The sequence below is a fragment of the Alligator mississippiensis genome, chromosome 4 (assembly GCF_030867095.1).
Source record: "Alligator mississippiensis isolate rAllMis1 chromosome 4, rAllMis1, whole genome shotgun sequence".
NCBI classification, from domain to species: Eukaryota; Metazoa; Chordata; order Crocodylia; family Alligatoridae; genus Alligator; species Alligator mississippiensis.
This window is the reverse complement of record NC_081827.1, coordinates 102,052,780-102,072,471: the sequence shown is the minus strand read 5'-3', so window position 1 is coordinate 102,072,471 and position 19,692 is coordinate 102,052,780. Positions and strand designations below refer to the sequence as shown.

Sequence of the window (19,692 nt, the reverse complement as noted above, 5' to 3'; positions counted from 1 at the left end):
GCTCCAGCTTACTCTCATGCTGTTGCCTGTTCCAGGAAAGGAGTCCTGGTCCTGGATTTGCTTGGGCTGTGGGAGGCAGAGCAGTACAAGCCTGTTTGGGTTTCACAGATGCATATTCAAACACTGCAGTGGTGATACAGATGCTGGGGTGAACAGAGAAGCAGCAATGCCAAACGAAGGGGATAGAACTGGAGCTGGAGGGCAGCAAAAATTTGGGTGGGGCCCCCAGAGCTGTTGCTGCATTACAAAGTTTAGATACCCAAATGATCAGAAACCCCATCCACCTGTAAATGGTAGCAGACACCTTTTGACACCAAGAGGAAGACATCCCAGAACTGCAGAGTAACAAGATGCTCATTGATGGGATCTCTTTAAGACCCAGCCAAAATCGAAAAAGATTTCAGGTGGGGCCTGGCACTCCTAAGCGATTTACTGGTCCCATTTTTAATGCCCTTTTAAAACTTTTTTCAGATCCCCTGACGTGAACCTGGAGGCATAATGGGAAGCCTGAGCAGCTGTGACAAACAGGGCAGTGTCACTGGCAGTGTAGTGGTGTTTGGGCCAGCAGCACAACTGCTGCTATTTTTGTGCCCCACCCCAGGGTCAGTTCCTTGGGCTAGTGCCCCAGTTGCCGTCCCTTCATTATGCTACTGTTTCAAGACCTTCTCTCTTGCCTCTGCCCTTTCTCCCAAGATAGTGACAAATTGCCCATGGGCAGAGAACAAAGGCATTCAGTTTTAAAGAAGCCAATTTTATTGTAAGAGCATGCACTGGTAATGAGAGACAAAGTGGGGGGGAAAAATTCTTTAAGCAACCAAAAAAAGCATTGCCAAATACACGCTTTAGCAGAAGCCTTTGATGTTTTCAAAGTAAAAACTTTCGCAAGAAAAAACCTTCTAGTAAAAACAATGCAAATCTAATTCAGCACATTTGAAACTGGAAAAGAAATGCATATTAAACAATATCTGAGCATTTGAATTAAATATATTTAAAACAATCATAATTAAAAAGAAGACTTGAGAGTAATCAAGTAACGGGTCATTCAGATGGCATGATTTTGCAGCACTGTGATGCATTGATTCTGAAGGTCCCTCCCAACCCTGTGTCCGATGCAAACTTTATTGGATGTAGATTTTCAAGTACAAGACAAAATTCCTGACTACTGTGCATAGATTCGGGAAAGGGACTGCTGCTGATTTGAGGGGGAAGAGAAGGAGGGAGGTTTGAATGGGCACATGGGACTAGTCAGGCAATATGACTTTTCAGTTTGCAGACTTTTGCCGCTATCTTGGCCTAAACAGCTTCTACTAAAATGTTTAGGCAAATACTATTTGTCTTCCCCCATGCATTTCTACACAGAGCAGCTTTGTTCCCCCACCATGGTTACACACCTTCTCAAGCCACTTTGCAGTAAGCTCTGTGGAGGATCATCACCATTAATGGTCTGGGAAAATATGGTCTTGTGCAAGCTTGAGCCATCTCGAGCATCTCCCTTCTTGGGTCTTTTGCACTCTTTGAGTAATATGTCTCCAGGATCACCACTTTTAGCCACACTTCTGCCAATGTCTCTGCACCTCTCCCAAACCTCTGTGCCTAGCCATGCAGAAATAGAAGGTTTTGAAAAAGTATCCCTCTATGTACATGTTATGTGCTGTTGCATTATCCCGAGGGGGAAAATTAGACAGTGCCTGCCCCTGTTCATGTTCCTAATGTAGATCTATATGGCAAAATTGAGGTAGTTATGAGACTTATCTTTTCATGTCTGCTATCTAACAATGGCTGGTTGATCAATGACCTTGGCTGGGTTATCCTTCAGACTCACTGCTTCCACACCTGTTGAAAGAGTAGCCAAGATAAAGAAGAATAAAAGATGGATAGTGGAATATGCACTTCTCAGAGCTTTTCAAGAGCTGCCTGCCCAGAGCTTGTTAAGATCAAGTATAGTGGCTCATAGGACTGGTATGATCAAGGCAAGCCTGCTTTTATACAGCAAATCACACAAAACAGTGGTGTGGTCAGCATCCCATCTGGATACCATTGATTCCCCAGTCTGATTGACTGGGTACCCATTTACAGCTGGATCAATTTGGGCATAAACTTTGGCATAATCCCAGAGAAAGGCTTGAACGTCCACCTCTAGATCTCTAGTAAGGCACCTTACTAACTTCTCTGCCACCATACCCCATCCGCACCTGTGACACCAGGGAGCAAGGGGCAAACTGGAAGAAAGGATGATAGACCCAGGGGATCTATCAGGATATGCAATAGCATCCTGCAGCTTCTTAGACAATGAACGCCAGGGCTTCAAAGTGTTATGCAGCAAAACATCCAACAATCTACACTCTGGCAGCCACAACACCTAGATAACTCCTTTTTCAAAATGCCAAGGGAGTCAATGTACACTCCAGCAATCCTCCTTTCTTTCAGCCCCACTACACAATGAGGAGAAATACTAGGATGTACATGTACGCAGGACTGTGTTGCTGGCACATACCAGAAAGCACCTTGCACTTTTTTTAGCTCTGTTTTTAGCTCTCACCAGATTCAAAAGAAGTCATACCAATTTGCAACATGAAATGTACTTTTCTTTAATGCTGTCCAAGTGCCTAGTGTCATCTTTGATGAACCAGGCAAGTGGGAGTACAGAAAAACCAAAGTATGGGTTGTCACTTGATGACACTTTATTCAACGGACCTCTGAAGACCAGAATGCCTCTACTGTTTGAAATCAATGTCAGAGTCACTAAGGACTTGAAAATATGTAGAGAGTCAAGTCAAGCAGAACAAAAATCTCAGTGTAATTTAGGATCCAAGACCTGACACCACTTCATGAGAAGGCATATACCTCTAGTATGAAAAACCATGATCATGATGATCACATTGGGGTCAGAAGAGACCCCAATGTGAAGCTGTATGCGCCATCACATCAGATACAATGGAGAAACAGATGACATGTTTTCCAAATCCCATGAAGGAGGAAAACAAGGAGCAGCAAGTCAGCCTTTGCCTGCAAAGGTCTCAGACAGACAGCAGTCACAGCAGGCCGAGACTGTCATGTCCTGGGGCTCAGCTAAGTCAGAATTATTAGATTTTTACCACAGTTTGACAGCAGTGGTACGGAGGGGACCTGCTGGTCCATGTGACAGCATTAGACACCTGAGAAAAAAGTTGGATGTTGCTATGTGGGTTAGGTAATTGTTTAGAATTACTTGACATGTGAATGATGATGCTATTGATAATTGTGGCAGTGTTTGCCTGGAAAAGGAAGATGAGGGGAATTGCAACTTTTTCAAGAAGTTCTGGCACAAGGCAGCCAGGCCTGGTTGTTGTATCGTGCATATTACACGGTGCTGTGCAGAGTTCAGACACTGAATGCCGCAGATCTGTTAGAGCTGGCTGGCTCTGAGTGACTCCTGAACAACACTTTGTGCAGGATACAGAACTCTGTGGCTCATTCACACCCTTTTGTGTCCTATAGCACTGCTCTTCCCCTGTGCTGTAAATCTCACAGCTCCTAGAAACCAGACTGTGAAGTAGAAGGGGGGGAAAAAACAAAATAACCAAGCAAGATGAGAGATGACAGGGACATAAAAGCTAGAAAAGTCATAGCAGAAAAGATCCTCTCTCCATCTGCTTCATGCCAGCCCTGTGAGTGCTCAGCAGTAAGAGTGCACACAGGCACAGGAAGAAAGACAGCATGAATGATTGTTTGGAAAGGTCATGCTGAAAGTCAAACAGCAATAACTGAAGGGAGAAGCAGCTGCAATGCATCTGCATATTCAGCTTGCTGCATTTCCACATGCTCCTTTCTGAAATGGGAAGGGAAGCTGCATGGCCCTCCATGCTGAGTTATTAAATGAGTTTCCATCACATAAGCAGAGAACAGGAGAGTGCTGGTGACTTGCAGCTCTAACAACTGGAGTGTAATTGTGTCCCTGGGCCAGGCAGCTGCTGTCTTCTGCCCCTGCCTGAATGGAGACAACAGTGCGTATTTTTAAAGGAGGTTTGTTAAAGCAAAAAAAAATAAAAAAAAAAATTCAGGGCTACTGGTAAGAAATGAAAATGGGCAAAGTGGAGAGCTTGCCTCCTGTCTCTTGCTCCAGAAAGAAGGAAAGAGAAATGCCTACAGGGGACACATCTAAGGCTGGACCAAGCCAGAGGAGGAAGTAACATAGGGGGAAAGTTTGGGCACAGGCTGGTGAAGGGATGGTGAAAACAACTTAATCCTCAATAGGCTAGATGATTGGAGCCTATTGAGAGGGGCAGCCTCTTGGAGAGGTAGAGCCTATGCACAAGAATCCTTCCCCCTTGGAAAGCCAGTGGCTGGTCCCTGCCCCCTCCCTCCCCTTGCAGTGCAAACCCCCCCCCCCCCCCCCAAGAATAGGAAAGGGAGGAGACCAGTGCACTAGTTCCCCTCTGCAGTGTACATGCAGGTGGGCTTGCAACCCATAGACTGTAATAGGGTCTAAGTCGCTTAATGGTTATATAGCATAGCATTCACTTTCATCCACTTAAACAGATTCTGGGTAAGAGAAGAATCAGCAAAGGAAAGGCAGAGGCGAGAGAATGTCATAGGTGAGAAGAGCTCAGAAGGTATAAGAAAGACAAGTCAGAAGTCTGCCAAAGGTCATTTAAAGTTCCCATCTGCAGGCAAACCAAGATAAGCACCCCTTTAAATCTTACCTTTTGAGGCTAAGTAAAAATTCCTTTTCCCAAACTGGCTGGCCATCTATTAGACCACTGGTTTTCAACCTGTTTAGACTCAAAACACCCCTTATTAGACACTAGCTCTTAGCTTTCATTTGTTTCTTGGCTATGGAAAAATGATACAGCAATTCTTCTGTTGCAAAGAACTCAAGAAGACTACAACAGACCAGAATGTTTTTGCCATTATGGATTCCAGTTTGAAATCTCTAGGTTTATTTTGGGCATCGCATGTATGTGTTTGCACACCTAACAACACTTATATTGTGTGGAAGCCTGTGGCATCCTTTAAAAGATCTCATGGCACCTCAGCACCTGGGCTGAAAATCACTATGATAGGCTTTTAGGACTTAGATTTATGATGAATCTCATGCTGTTTCAAATATTAAAATTCTATTATGAGTGAACCTCTGCTTATTTGGTTTGATCAGCCTTACCTACTTGTCTTACTGTCTTATTCATAAACAATTTGTATTGCTCTATTAAGTGCTATAAAAAGCTTATTTCAGCTTCAATCTCTTGGGTACCTGATTCTAGCGGAACAGTCTATCATGCCTCTCTCCAGGAATGAGTTGTGGCTGTGCTATTCTCTTCCCCCACACAGGTCTTGGCATGTGGGATCATGCTGGCCTCCTTAAATATTGTTCAACTGCATGGATTAGGCTGTTGGAAGCCCCTGGTTTAGGCATGAATAGGGCTTAGTAGCTGGAGAGGCATCATTAATCCTCACAGCAGCCTGGGGAGGCAGGGTTCATTCCCACTGTCTAGGCGGAAACACTGAGGCACACAACACTGCCCAAGCCTTGCTGGAGAGGCAGAGGGGCAGAAGCACAACCTCAGATGCAGCTGGTGGAGGTACAGGGGGAGGAAGGGTGGAGGAATGCCCTGTTGGTTGCACTGAGGAAGCAAGTCCAGGTGTGGCAATTGCTAGAGCATGCTAACAGCACACTATGGGCTCTCTAAGTAATAATTTGTTGTCATCTGGGATAAATATCTTGCTACGCAGCCCTGTACTCTCTTTCAGTTGTTTCTCCATGCTGCCAAATGATGAGTCAAACTTACCTTAATGGAGTTTGCTAAATGCTTTGTGTGGTGCTTACCTTATTAAAGCAGCTTAATTAAATAAAAGTAAATATCTCCCAGCAAAGTGTATCCCTCTGATAATCAGGACAATTGCTTTATTGGCATATTCCTTTCCACACTAGGAGTCTATCAGTCTTCAAATCCGGGAAGGAAATGAATTCACAGAAACAATAAACTCTTTCTTCCTGTTGGGGATCCTTTAGCAGGGTTCAAATTCTTCATTTGAGAAGGTGTGGGGGCGAAGTCGGCAGGGGGAAAGGTGTCCTTGGAAGGGGTACGAGGTGCAGCGTCCTACATAAGTAGATTGCCAGAACCCACAGAAAGTGGGGGATCACTTCTCCTTGTCTTCAGAAACTATTCTGTCAGTGGGAAGGCATCTGATACTAGTCTAAAAACCGCCCTCTGTGGCGATGAGAAGGGAGGAGGGGCTGCCTGTATCCAGCCTGAGTTAAAGCTGCTTCAGGCAGACTTGGGTTAAAGATCCAGATTGTTGCATTTTCCATCTTCCCTCATTTCAGCACACCCAGTGGATTTTGACGAGATCTGATTCCTCCTTGCTTGCACAAACAATCGGAGCTCTCTGGCCCAAAGATGATGATATCTTGCATTTCTATAACGTCTTGCACCCCCAAAGGATTTCAGAACAGTTTATGAATTGATATACCAACCATGCGGCAAATCTCTTCTTCCATTTTTAAACTGCAAACACTTCTGGAATGAAATAGGGTGCTTCTTTAATATCACACACTGACGTGACCTAAGTGTCCCGTGAAGCAGCGGAGAGATTTTAGGGTCATTATACTTCTCTGAGTCAGAATTTAGCTAGGAGAAGACTCTAACCTTGTCTAATAATAGCAAAAAAAGGTTTTTTTCAGGTTTCTGTCTCTATGAAACCCATCACCTTCATTTTTTATAGCCTTTTTCCTGACCCAGTGGTTTCAGGCAAAGTGGATTCAATATGCATAATATCAAAAAAACAAAAACAATTAAAAAGACAATGTCATGTCTTTCATGTCGGAAGGAGCCTGGGGCTTCTATGCAGCTTTTCTCTGTGAAAGAACACTTAAGGGGTTCTTATTATTAGAATATTAATTATAGTCATATATTTATTTCCAGAATTACATTTTCCTCCAGGTTTCTAGAAGTCAATAACTTTTGAAAGAACAAAGGCAAACCTGTAATCATGCCCCATAGGGAGTTCCATTGTCAATGAGGAGTAAGGTTAAGGACCTGGCTTAATCAAAACTTTTGGGTGTTCCTTCAGCACACAATCTCCAAGCCTCACTCCTTTTGATTTTCACACCCCTGTAGATGAACTATTGTCTTGCTCCCTCCTGTTCCAGAGTCACCTTTTTTTTTTTCCTTAGAAGTTCCCACTGACTTCTGTGGACTCTATATCAGGTTATATGTGAGACAGCTTACTTTATGCCCCAGTTTCCAGCTGGTAATAATCACTTGTATGCTTCACTGAAGATCCCTGTTCTTCCTCACTTTGACTCACCGGTGAATTTTGGCCATCTCTGACCATGAGTCTTCTGTTCTGCCTTCACTCTCCCATCTAGCACCTGGTTCTTGTAGAGCCTTTTCCTCATCTGCTTCTGCTGGGGCACCAAATACTTTCTGAGATATGCCCAAGAAAGAAAGGGTGTGGGTGAGTAATTCAAGCCAGCTATTTCTTACCCCATGTCTGAAGTACCTTGATGGCTTTTAGCCTGATGACTAAAAATGTTTTGTTTGTTTTTTATCAGCTCTTCTTGCTCTGCAATTTCAGGCCTTGGCATAGCTTTACATTTTATCCCTCCTTTGTCAGCTTTTGAACACAGAGTCTTTCTTGCACATTCTCTCCTTTCCCCACCCTCTACCATCTTTCTTCATATTTTTGCCTTCACCAGCTCCTTTCCTATCCCCATCCCCACCTTTAAAATTCATCAGTTTGGTTGGAAAACCACTTTTTTTTTTTTTTTGCAATGGTGCCATGGGTTTACAAGTCACTGGAGATTAGTCCAGCTGCCTTTAAAAGAAAAGAGGTGGCACAGCTGGATGTTAGAGAAGTTTTAATAGGGGGCAGACTTGGAGCTGTAACTCCTCGGAGGCATAGAACAGAGGACATAACCCCAGAGAAGAGAGCGCAAGGATGGGTGTAAGACAGCCTTGTATCGTCTCCATTCTGAGTTGATCCAAGGCTGAACTAGTCTTCATTGTAAGGCAGAGAAACCCTGAGCTACCTGTGGGGAACAGAGCAACCCTGAGCTCCCAGAATCCCATGAACATGCCCACTCTTTCACTTACAGCTTCACCCCTGGGGAATTCTTCTTAGTCCTTTGTGGCTAGACAAAACATAGTCTCCAAGTATTTTTCCTCTGTTCTCCTTCACATCTTCATTTATTAATACTATATGCACATGCTGTGCTCAGTTTTTATCCCAGTCCTCAATACACAAAGAACCACAGATAATAGCACTTTGTTCCTTCTGTTACAGAAAGCCACAGACCTTCAAGTACCCCCTGGTCCATGCTCTTGCATCTGACTGCTTATCAGATTAAAGGAGGGCTGCTTCCCTGAAGAAACTTTGCAACCAGCTTGCAATGGAACATCTGTTCAAAAAGGAGAAAGCAGCAAGGGCCAGCAAACCAGAGTATATGCCCAGTGCCTTCTGGATTTGACATGTCTCAAGCTGACCCCTTGAGACTGCAGCGGAAGCAGGGGAAATTCCCCTCTACATATGCCGGTTCCTCACCCTTCACCTGTTTCATCTTCTTGCTTTATTACTTCCTCCATCTTCTTTAAATTCCCTTGATTACAGTCTGTGTGGAAAGCTGCTGTGCCTGCCTTCTCATGCATACAAAGAAGTACAGCCACATTGTCCCTGTCCTCCCCAGGCTCCATTGGCTCCCTGTTCATTTCAGGAACCAGCTCACAGCCAGTGTCCTTATTTAGCCCCTCGTGGGATCTCGGAGACCTAAGTTGTAGACCTCCTCCCTCCACTCTTTTCCCTCATTTTTTCTGCCCCAGGACCACAGGGTCATCTCCCTGTTCCTAAACACGTTCATGCAGCGACTACTGTGAAAGCCTGTTTTCCCTTGTAACTTCCACCATCTGGAACAGCCTTTTTGTATCTTTCTGCCTCATCGACTTTCCATCTATTTTCAAATCTCATCTGAAAACCTCTCTTCTCCTTTTGCCCGTACCTCTTAATTTCTCTCTCCCTCTGCTATTACGTATTATTTAACTCTGATAAGTGTCTTGGGATGCTATTTGTAAGAAATGCACTCTACAAAATAGAGTTGTATTCTACTGTCAGTGGAGCTTAGCCAGTGTATTTGCTTTCTCCCCCAGCTTCCCATAGAAAGCAGACTCCCTCTGCTGACGGAGAGCAGTGCTGTCTGTGTAGGGATGTACTGAGGATCACTCAGCAATTGGGAGGAGAAATGACATAGTCCTTCACTACCCCGTAAGTTCCTGTTTAAAACTCAGGTTTACATGTCACTGGAGTACTGCCCTGTGTGGAAGAGGTGGATGAGCGATCCCCTAGAAACATGCAGCTGATGCAGTGTTATATTCAAATACCAGAGCAAGAGCACCTTCATACAGACCACTAGTAGCCTCCACCAAATGGAGGTGGGGAGCTCAGGTGGATTGTGAAGGGGGATGACAGCCAAAGCAAAATTGCCCAGCCTTGGCAGCTGTTAAGATGCCAGAGGAGCATGTTTAGGGCTAACAAGAAAGAGAGATTTTGCTCATTTCCATTGTTTGCAATGTCTTGCATCCTTCTTTGCTACAAGTCTGCTTCTCTCATCCTAGTTAAGGACCAACCTGCCTTGACAGTGTCTTCACTATTCATCTCATTGAGTCAGCTACTCAGCTTGGTGATGTTCCCTGGAGCAGAGGGAGGTATAGGAATGAAGAGGAAGAAACCCCAGCTCGCTCCCCATTCAGCACTCCTGACAGAGTCCACAACTTTCAAATAGCAACCCCAGCAGAGCCTTGCTAGGAGCATCTCTGTCCAACAGCATCCAACCCTTTCCCCAGCAACATGGCACCTAACCAGACTCCCTCAAATTCCACTCTCCTCTACAGCCATGTCTGCACCTCTTTGGAAATGACTCAGCAGAACCCTACCACCATGTTGGGAGGACCATCCACAGCAATAATAAATAGAGGACATTTATTTATAATAGAGGACATGAGCAAAGTGAGAACTTAGATGGGGAGAATTTCTATAATGGTGGAAAATGAACTGAACTGTTAAAATAACCTGTTGTCAGGATAGAATCAACTGTCACTGAATCCCTCCACTTACATGCTGAACCCATTTTCCCTTGCCTATCATCTTTCATTATTATTTGTATTTCAGCCTCACCCTGTTAATCACTGTCCAAGCACATAGTAAGAGGCAGTATCCATCTCAGTTTATAGCCTTAATGGACAAGAAGACATTATTATTTCCATTTTACAGACCAGAAACTGAAGCCCAGGAAGATAAAAGCCCAGGGTTGCAGAATTTCTGAATCATTGTTATTCTTTCTCAGGGAGAAGTATACCTCAGACCATTACATAATGTCTCTGGAGTGGTCCTCTTTTTGTGCTGGGCCTTGGACTTTTCAAAGGGTGAGGACAACAGCCCATCTACGCTAGGACTAGGTCTCTTGGCTTCCCTACAACTGTTCCTCACTATGGTTCTTCCAGCCAGTCTTAAAGAACTGGAACTCCTTTGAGACTTTGTCCCTTTGGGGAGCAATGCAACTAGCTGCTGACTCTTCTGCCTCTCTGAAAGGTTTTTCAAATCAAAGGGAGCCTTATTTAGCCAATGGGAATGTGAAGTGCTAGGGTCCTCAGGGTGACATGTTATAGGCTTGGCAGTGCTACTCTCGCTAGCACCATGATCGAAAGAGACTTGGGGGTCATGATTGACCACAAGGTGAACATGAGCCACCAATGCAATGCCACAGCTGGCAAAGCTAACCAAACTCTGGCCTGCATCTACCAATGCATCTCAAGCAATACGCAGGAAGTCATCCTCCCACTTTACATGGCCTTGGTGAGACCACAGCTGGAATACTGTGTCCAGTTCTGGGCTCTGCAATTCAGAAAGGATGTGGAGAAGCTTGAGAGTGTCCAGAGGAGAGCCACGCAAATGACTAGAGGACAAGAGAGCAGGTCTTATGAGGAGAGGCTGAGAGACATGGGACTCTTCAGCCTGGAGAAGCGAAGGCTCAGGGGGGACTTGGTGGCAGTCTGTAAGTACATAAGAGGTGCTCATCAGGAACTGGGAGAATGTCTGTTCCCCAGGGCACCCCATGGGAAGACAAGGTCCAATGGTCACAGACTCCTGGAAGACCAGTTTTGGCTGGACATAAGGAAAAACTTCTTTTCTGTCTGAGTCCTGAAATAGACTCCCCCAGAGATGGTGCAAGCACCTACTCTGGATACTTTCAAAAAACACTTGGATGCCCATCTTGCTGGGATCATTTGACCCCTGCTGACTTCCTGCCCCTTGGGCAGGAGGCTGGACCTGATGATCTTGCGAGCTCCCTTCCCGCCTTAATGTCTATGAAATTTATGACACTGCAAAGCAAAGCCTCCATGAGGGTTGACTCTGGCCATGTTACCCATCTCTCTAGTCCAAAGCCTCTAGGATTTTTCTTTTTCCATCTTTACTGGCTAGCTAGATTCTCATGACAGTTTGCTGACACCAAGTTTTTTGCTTCAGCTGGAAGTCGAAGTTGGTTTTGCCTGTTCTCCTTCCCCTGATGGCCGATCATTAAACATTAATGCTTTCATTGTGTGTCCAGGAAAATTCCATCCAACCATGAACAGTTCCTGATAATACATTCTCACCAAATTGGACAGCCTATATGATCAACACTAACCTTTTATTGCCTTGTCCCAATGTAGAAATTAAATCCTAGATTTAGATTAAATTAATTTCCTAGTGAATAAAAAAAAAAGGGGGGGGCGGGGATTGTAGGGAAACTGAATCATCTGTATTTTTCATATTTTTTAGTTCCTAGACCAATGTCCTAACTTCAAGACCATCTTTCTCTTCATCCAGCCTGTGAAAGATCTTTCTAACAGGGACTGTACTTTCCTGCAGATTTGTACAGCACCATGTACATTGTGAGTAGTACCGAAAACAAGCAATACTCTGTCTTGCTCTTAAAGCATATGTTCTCTTCATGGAAACATCCAACTAGAAGTTTTGATCATTCAGGCAATAAAGAAAAATAAAGCCATGAAGCTTATGGGCTCATTCAAAACTAGCAAACCCAGAAGACTCTGCAGACCAAGTATTCCCAGAAACTGCTTAGTGAGTAATTCTGAATAATAAATACATTTTGAGAAAATAGTAAATTTGCATTTGGAAAACTGAAGAGTAAAAGAGGCTAAATTTATCGAATAAATAATTTGCTATGAATTATTCACACCATTTTAGTGCTTACAGTTATTATATTAAAATATTCCCCTACTTAACATATAACACTAGCTAATAACAATTACAGTCTGCTGCAGTGGAATATTTTCAGCAGGCCAGAATGCAAGTATTCTGTACAGTTAGGCACAGTCGACTGGCTATTTGATAGCAGCACAATATGCAAATATCTGCAACCTGATTGGCTACTAATAGCCCTTAGCCAGAAGGCATGCAGGGATTTACATGTAGACAGTGTGGTGATTTTTTTTTACTTCTCCTGTGATTATGCAAATAATTGTACTCTAGTTATTCAGCTCCTCATCCTTTTGGTTGAGAACCTGTATGGCCACCTCGGTTCTTTGGCTTGACACACTCCTTGTCTTCCCAGTCAGAGGCAAAAGATGACATCCAGCTCCACTGAGGTCAGTAGCAGAACTCCAATTTACTTAAAAGGAGTTGTGATTTCACCCCAAGTGAGGTAGTGTGAGAAGCGTCTTTGTTTCTATACTAGCATCCCAAACCAAATTGACGATTAATTTACTCAAACTCGTTTTAAAGCCAGTTGAAAATCCCCTCCCCCCCACGGCCCCCCCCAGCCACTCTCAGGGAATGTAGCCCATCTACCGCTTTTATTTCAAAGTTGAGAATTAGCTAATTTGCTATGACTTTTGACTTCTAAATCCTGTAAACTGATGAGAGAGGACTATGACTAAAGGTGGGGATGAGGAGAAGCTGCAAAATGGGGAAATAGTTGTTCAAAAAGAACAAATACCTTTCAAAGGGCTAGGGTCACACCATTTGTGAGAGCCATGAGAAGCCAGGGGTGTGAGAAGGGGTTGAGACGGGTGAGACAGGATGATAACTTCAGCGCTTCCTGTTTACAGGTTATAACCATATCCTCAGCTAATAAACTCTGAGGCTGAAGGAATTTATTCCCTATAAAAACTTCAGCTTTCAGTTCCCAAGTTTATTTAGATCAAGATGCAGCAATTACGGGCTCGTAAACAGCATGCACCCTCCAGCAATAATCTCCTTAATAGAAGTTATTGGATATCATTGACCATAATGATAACTAAAGCAGATGTATAGTCTCATTAAATGATTCATGGTTTTTAAGTTGTAGAAGTCTTTATCTTGTGGCCTCGGTGCAAACACCACCCCAGTGTTCAGTACTTACAGCCTCTTGTCTCTTCTTTTCTCTTGTCCTGGTTCTGATGATTTCTCATCGCTTTACAACCGTTCTTCAGCTGTTTGAAAATGAAGTGCTGGTAAAAATACAGAGAAGAAAAGGGAATGTAACTCTCTCCTTGTCATCTCCCTTTTTTACCTTGAACTTTCTAATGCTTTACATTCTCTCTGTGTTCTGTTTTGCTCAGCAACACCCAACCTTGTGACTGAATTGTTCTCAGAGGAGGCACCCAAGAAGTACTATAGCAGAACAAAGGCATATCTAGTCCCAGGAAGGAAAATGATGCAGTTATTAGGGAACAGAGCAGGTCTTGACAGACCTGTGTTCAAGTGGCTAAACAGGAAACAACTTCCTGTTTAACTTTGGGCAAGTCATTTAGGCCCAGATCCTTCACAGCATTTTGGCACCTAAAACACTTTGAGAATCTGGGCCTTAATCTTTCTGCACCTCAGTTTCCCCAATCTGTAAAATGTGGAGAACTTTGCACATGGATGCTCAAGTATCACAGTCATGCAGGGCATAAAAGTACAGTAGATAACCAATAACTCATTTTAGCATTGTCCAAAAACAGTAGTTTTAGGGGCAAGTATATGAAACCTTGCAGTGAACAGAAATGGAATGACTTGCCCATAAAAGGGGTTCCCCCTAATTCCTTGTTACAATGATTTGTGTATGCCCTGAAGCATGAGGTTTAGACCCCTTATAATTGTGTCCTCTGTAAGATAGTCAAGTGCCTTTCATGCTTTGTAGAAATGTCTAATATTTTTACAAAGCCTACTTTTGGCCTCAGGAAAATCTTGTGGCAATGGTTAACTTGCAGAACTCAAATATTTTTTTTTCCTTTTATCAATTTTAAATGTGTTGCCTTTCCATTTTTGAGACTCTCCAATTTTCTTTGTACTATGAAAAAAAGGAAAAGGACTTACTTGGATGTCTTTACATGAGTTTGTTTCAGTTTTAAGAAGTGGTTTATTTGTTTCACACTTCAATCCATTTTAAACCAAAACAGGAATGTCTACACTTGCTTAACTCATTTGATTTTAAAACCACTCTATTTATTAAGTTAGTACAAGTTAAAGTGTAAATAAGACCTGACTCATCATGACTCCAAACTAGTAGTGCTCAAACTTCAACCCATGGGCCAAATCCAGCCCACAAAGCCATGTCAAACAGCCTGTAGCTCTCCCCATGAGTCCAGAAACTGGCAGTAAGGGAGAAATGGCAGCATTAATTGCCGCTCCCCTACTGCCAAATTTTCAGGTGCAATGGGAACCTAGTGGGATGGCTGCCACTGGTCCCCAGCTGCTAATTTCTGACCCCACTGGAGAGAAACACAGGACAAATGACATGGCTCTGCATGCTAGACTGTGCTGGCATGGGGTCATTCTGATGTCGGATGCTGCACGTGGGTCAGGGCAGCACACAGCTAGATCTGGCACACAGCTACCCCCTCACCTTTCCCCTCCCCTCATGATAGGTTCAGCCCTTTGACCACACCTGAATGTGGGATCTAGTCTGTAGGGCCAGAAGATTGTGGCTGTTCATTGTGGTGCTCAGTCTTTTTTTGGTCTCTCTTCATAAGTATGTTCTATGCTTCAATTTATTCTTATCTCTGAAGCACTCTGTTTTTACTATATTTAGTTTAGACAGGGCAACAAGAATAGAATGCAATGTCCCCAGTGACAATAGGGTGTGCCACCTATGTATATAATGATATTAGTGTGCTCTCAATTATTTTCTAGTCCATTATTTATGGAGCCAAATATTCCATTGGCGTTTGTAACCACTGCTGCACAAGGAGCAGAGGCCTTTACTGAGCCATCCGTTGCATCGGCAATCCCTTGATTCAAGGATGTTTTCTACCACAGCTCGTTGAGGTGACTTAAGAGTCCAATTCTTGAGCCGCAGATCTGTTTGCAGAAGTTACAGAGGAGAGTAGGATTTAGGCTGGGATTCCTCTCCTTTTCCTTCCTCTGTTCTCTCTCATTTGCTTTGAGGGCAAGATGCTTTACCTCAAAACAAGCTGCCACTTGGATGAGGTTGCAGTGTCACTGGAGCCCGTTAGCAGCCAGTTCCTCCCAGTTCTCAATATCAGTATCTGTTTTCTTGAGGTCTGCCTGCAGTGTATCCTTGCAATTTTTTCTCTGGCCACCCCGAGATCTCAAGCCGCAACTAAGCTGGGAGTAGAGCACTTGTTTTGAGAGCCAAGAGTTAGGCATCTGTAGACATCTGCGCCAGTGAAGTTGGTATTTGAATCCTGAGAATTTTATAGTTCTTTCCTCTTTGAGCAACTTGTTATGAGATTTGTGGTTTTTCTGGCTAGTGTATTTATGCCCTGCATCCTCCAGCTCCACCAGCTGGGAATGAAATCTGCTCCAGAGCTTGACACCCACACTTGTTCTCCATTTGAACACTATTGTTTGATACAGATACTGTTGGTGCCTATTAGTTGCAGCCTTTTAAAGCAAACTAAATCTGTTAATTACATTATTTGCACTAGACCACTAACTCCCCCACACTCCAAAACTGAACTTTTGAGCAAACGGCACATTAAAGGACAAAAAAAAGAGTTCGTTAAAGCAAAGTAATACCTTAAATAAAGCTAATGCACTCCCTCCTGTTCCAACAAGCTTCATGAATAATGGATAAACAAAGCTTCATCTGCTTTAATTAATTTGGTTTCAAAATTAATTCGACCCAACACAAAATTAGCAGGCAGTTAAAGCTTTGGTTGCTCAACAAGTTCAGGATATACAAAAGGAGTAGGTTAAAGGAAAGTGCTGTGAACAGCGAAGGGCAACTCTTTATTCCCCCAAGTCAAACACTCAGTTAATTAATGCACAGCTGAGGTGGAGAATTTATTCCCCTTGCTACATTTATTTTCATGTTTTATTTGTGAATTTAAACTCTTAGGGCCAGATTCTCTAATGTGCTCCAAAACAAAGCTAGATCTTCCTTACTTAGGGATTTCACTTGATCTACAGAGATTTCAGTAGATATAGAACTGATGTTATCAGTTGCTTTATTAGGGTCACAGAAAAACAGGGCTGGAAAGAACCTCAGGAGGTCATCTATTCTAAACCCCTGTTCAAGGCAGTATCATGCCTGTCTAAACCATCTTTGACAAGTGTTTGTATAAGCTGTTCTTTCAATTATGGAGATTTAACAACCTCTCTTTGTGCCACTTACTCCAATAGTCCCTGACTTTGAGGCTATTTCAGTGGAAAGGAAAAAGCAGTGCCAGTATGGTGGTGTATGTTAGCTAGACCTGGCTGACAGATGACACCTTGAGGGTCATAGTCAGCCAGAATGTGTTAGAATGTCCCCCAGACTTCTCAGTGTTTGCTGGAGACATTCGTTAAACCAGCTTCTCAGGATCAGATAGTTTTTACTATCTCCTATGCATTACCCTGCCCTCCTGCCACAAAATCTGAGTTTTTTAATTGGAATATGAGAATTCAGAAACTCCAGATGTAAGAAGTCCACTTGTGTTTTGCAGTCCTCCCCTTTAGTGAGATCATTTAACTTAACCTGTGATGAAGAACATACTGTAATATGAAAGAGCTAGGATGAAAATGCTTAGAGAAGCATCAAAGTTGGAAGGCCTGACACTAGCGCCCATTACTGCCTTGGGTAAATCATTTATTAGAGCCAGATTGTCCCATCTGACCAGGCAGTACTCAACTCAAGACCAGCGGTGGTTCTGGTAGAGGTAATTTATGTCACTTTTTTATAGTCCTCTAACTTAGTCCTCAGTCAAATTTCCCAGAACAAATTTAAGCAGATTCTGAACTATGCTGTCTGTCAGTGTCCCATTTTCTAGTAGCTGAGTCACTCCAAGACAGTGATGACCTGGCCATTAGGGCTGTGTGAAATTTCACCAGCTGTTTTGTTTTGACACTGTTTCAACTCATTTGGAGTTCAAAACAGCAAAATCAAAATGAAACAAAAGACTTTGACACAGCCTTGAAACAAAATGAGGCTAGTTGAAACATTTCAAAATGTTTCGAAGCAGCCAGCATCCAGGTGGTGGGAGACAAGGGAGAACCATGGCTGTGCTCCCAGTGGCTCCAGGCTCAGCCAGGCAGGGACCGCAGCCCAGGCTCTCCCCACCTGCCGCAGCTGGGCTGTGGGAAAATGATCACAGCACAGGGGAAGGGAACTGAGCACCGGCTCAGTTCCCCTCCTCAGTGCTGCAGTCGGGCTGGAGAAGGGAACTGAGCCTGATTGCTCAGTTTCCCTCCCCAGCCCGACTGCAGCACTGGGGAGGGGAACTGGGCCAGAACTGAGCCCGATTGCTCATTTTGCCCCCCCAGCCTTACAGTCAGGTGGGAAGGCAACTCAGCCCAGCTGGGCTGAGTTCCAAACCCCAGTGCAACCATGGGGCTGGGGAAATAAACTCAGCCCAGCTGGGCTGAGTTCCCCTCTCCAACACAACCATGGGGCTCAGAAAGGGAACTCAGCCCAGCTGGGATGTGTTCATTTCCCCAGCCTGATCATTGCGCTGGGAGGGGGGAACTCAGCCCAGCTGGCGTGCGTTTGTTTCCTCAGCCCCATGGTAGTGCTCAGCTCAGCCCAATTCCTTTCCCCGATCGATTCCAGCACTGAGGAGGGGAACTGAGTGATGGGGCTCAGTTCCCCTCCCCGGTCCCAGCTGGCATCCCTCCCTCATCTGGCAGGCAGATGGGGGCCCACAGCCCTGGAAGGACTGGCACAGCCCCCGCAGCCCTCCTGGGGTTGGGCCCCAATCTGCCTGCCAGATGAGAGAGGCTGTTTCAAGCTCCCCATTATAGCCTATGGGTGAAAAGTCAAACAGCCTCGAAACAGCATCACGCTTTTGATGACTGTGCCTGCCTCTGCTCCAGAAGGTGCTCCCGGGCAGCTCTTGTGCGGGTGGCTAACCGGGCCTGCCCCGCTCTCGCTGGGGAGTCCCCGGAACTCGCCGACCGCGGTCGCAGCTGGGCCTGCAGCAGGGAAGTCCCCCTCACTGCGGGCTCACACGGGGCTCCAACCTCCCCTACACCCCAGCCAATGCCACCTTTGGTCGTGGACCTTCTGTCCCTTGTCCCCGAATAAGGACTGGACATCGAGGGCCCTCTCTGCCCCTTGCGGCTCTCTTCCCCGACGCCCCACCGGCGTCTCTGCCAGGTCTTCCCTGGTTCCCTCACCGGGGTTTCCGCCGGCTCCCGTCCGGTTCCCTCACTGGGGTTCCCGCCGGCTCCCCGGAGCCTCTGCCAACACGTCCCCAGTTACCTCACCAGTGGTTCCAGCTGGCCCTCTCTCTGGGCTCCACCTCGGAGCTTCTGCCGGCTCCCTCGTCAGTTTCGCCGCTCTTCCCCGGTGGCGCGGCTCTCCCCGCCTCCGTCGCTCCCGGCGCAGCTGCAGCCTGTTTGGCCCACGGCCAAGATCCCTTGCGGGGGCCCGGTTCCACTCCCAGGCTTCCTCCCGGGCTCCACGTCCTCCCGCCACGCGCCACCTCTGCCTTCGGGGCCACATTTTATTTCCCCTGAGCGGCGCCTCTTGCTGACATCGCTCCGTCCCAGCCGTATGAAAGCGCGTCTAACGAGCTGCGCGGGTGGTTCCCCGGCCTGCACACCGCCGCTGCTCTGCTCTCCTGCGGAGCATACGTGAGTGTTTCCCCTGGCCCTGGGCCGGGGGCTCCCTCTAGTTCCGTTGTCCCTGGGACATAACCCCCCCCTTAAGATGCCTTGGGGCGCTGCTTTGTTTCCCCTGCGGGTCGTACCTGTAGGGTTGGTCCACCCTTTCCCTGGATCCTTTTGGTCCCCAGCCTGGTCTTCATTGCCACACCTAGACAAGAAGTCCGCCACGGTGTTGGTTTTCCCGGGTCGGTATGTAACGCGGAACTTATACGGTTGGAGCGCTAGCGCCCACCGGGTGATCCGAGCATTATCGGACTTGGCCATACTTAGCCACTTCAGTGGGGCATGGTCCATCACTAGTGTAAATTCTCAGCCCATCAGGTAGTACCTGAAGTAATCCACCGCCCACCGAATTGCCAGGCACTCGCACTCAATAGTGGCGTACCTTTTTTCTGCTGGTAGTAGCTTGCAGCTCGCGTATGCCACAGGTCTTTTGCCCCCTCCCCCCCACTCTTCTTGGGTGAGGACTGTGCCCACCGCCGTCTCCGAGGCGTCTGTCTGCAAGATAAAGGGTTTTTGGAAGTCAGGGGTATGAATTATGAAGTCTTTGCATAATGCCCTCTTCAACTTTTCAAAACTTTGTATCATCTCCTCCGGCCACCTGACTACTCCCGTTTTCCACCCTTTGAGGGCCCCCGACAGGGG

At 45.5% G+C, this 19,692-nt stretch overlaps 1 long non-coding RNA gene across 3 annotated transcripts in view; it reads right to left on the bottom strand.

The window, feature by feature from the left end:
- The window catches only part of LOC109283651 (uncharacterized), a 34,530-nt gene extending 21,032 nt beyond the window's left edge, over positions 1-13,498 (bottom strand). For 2 of the 3 annotated variants that reach the window (XR_009461726.1, XR_002090914.2), the window contains exon 1: positions 13,376-13,498. This is a non-coding gene — a long non-coding RNA (uncharacterized LOC109283651). Of the gene's footprint in view, positions 1-5,803; positions 7,700-13,375 lie in introns of those variants that run through there. The other variant, XR_009461727.1, reaches the window with a different exon arrangement.
- Positions 13,499-19,692: the final 6,194 nt, after the last annotated feature.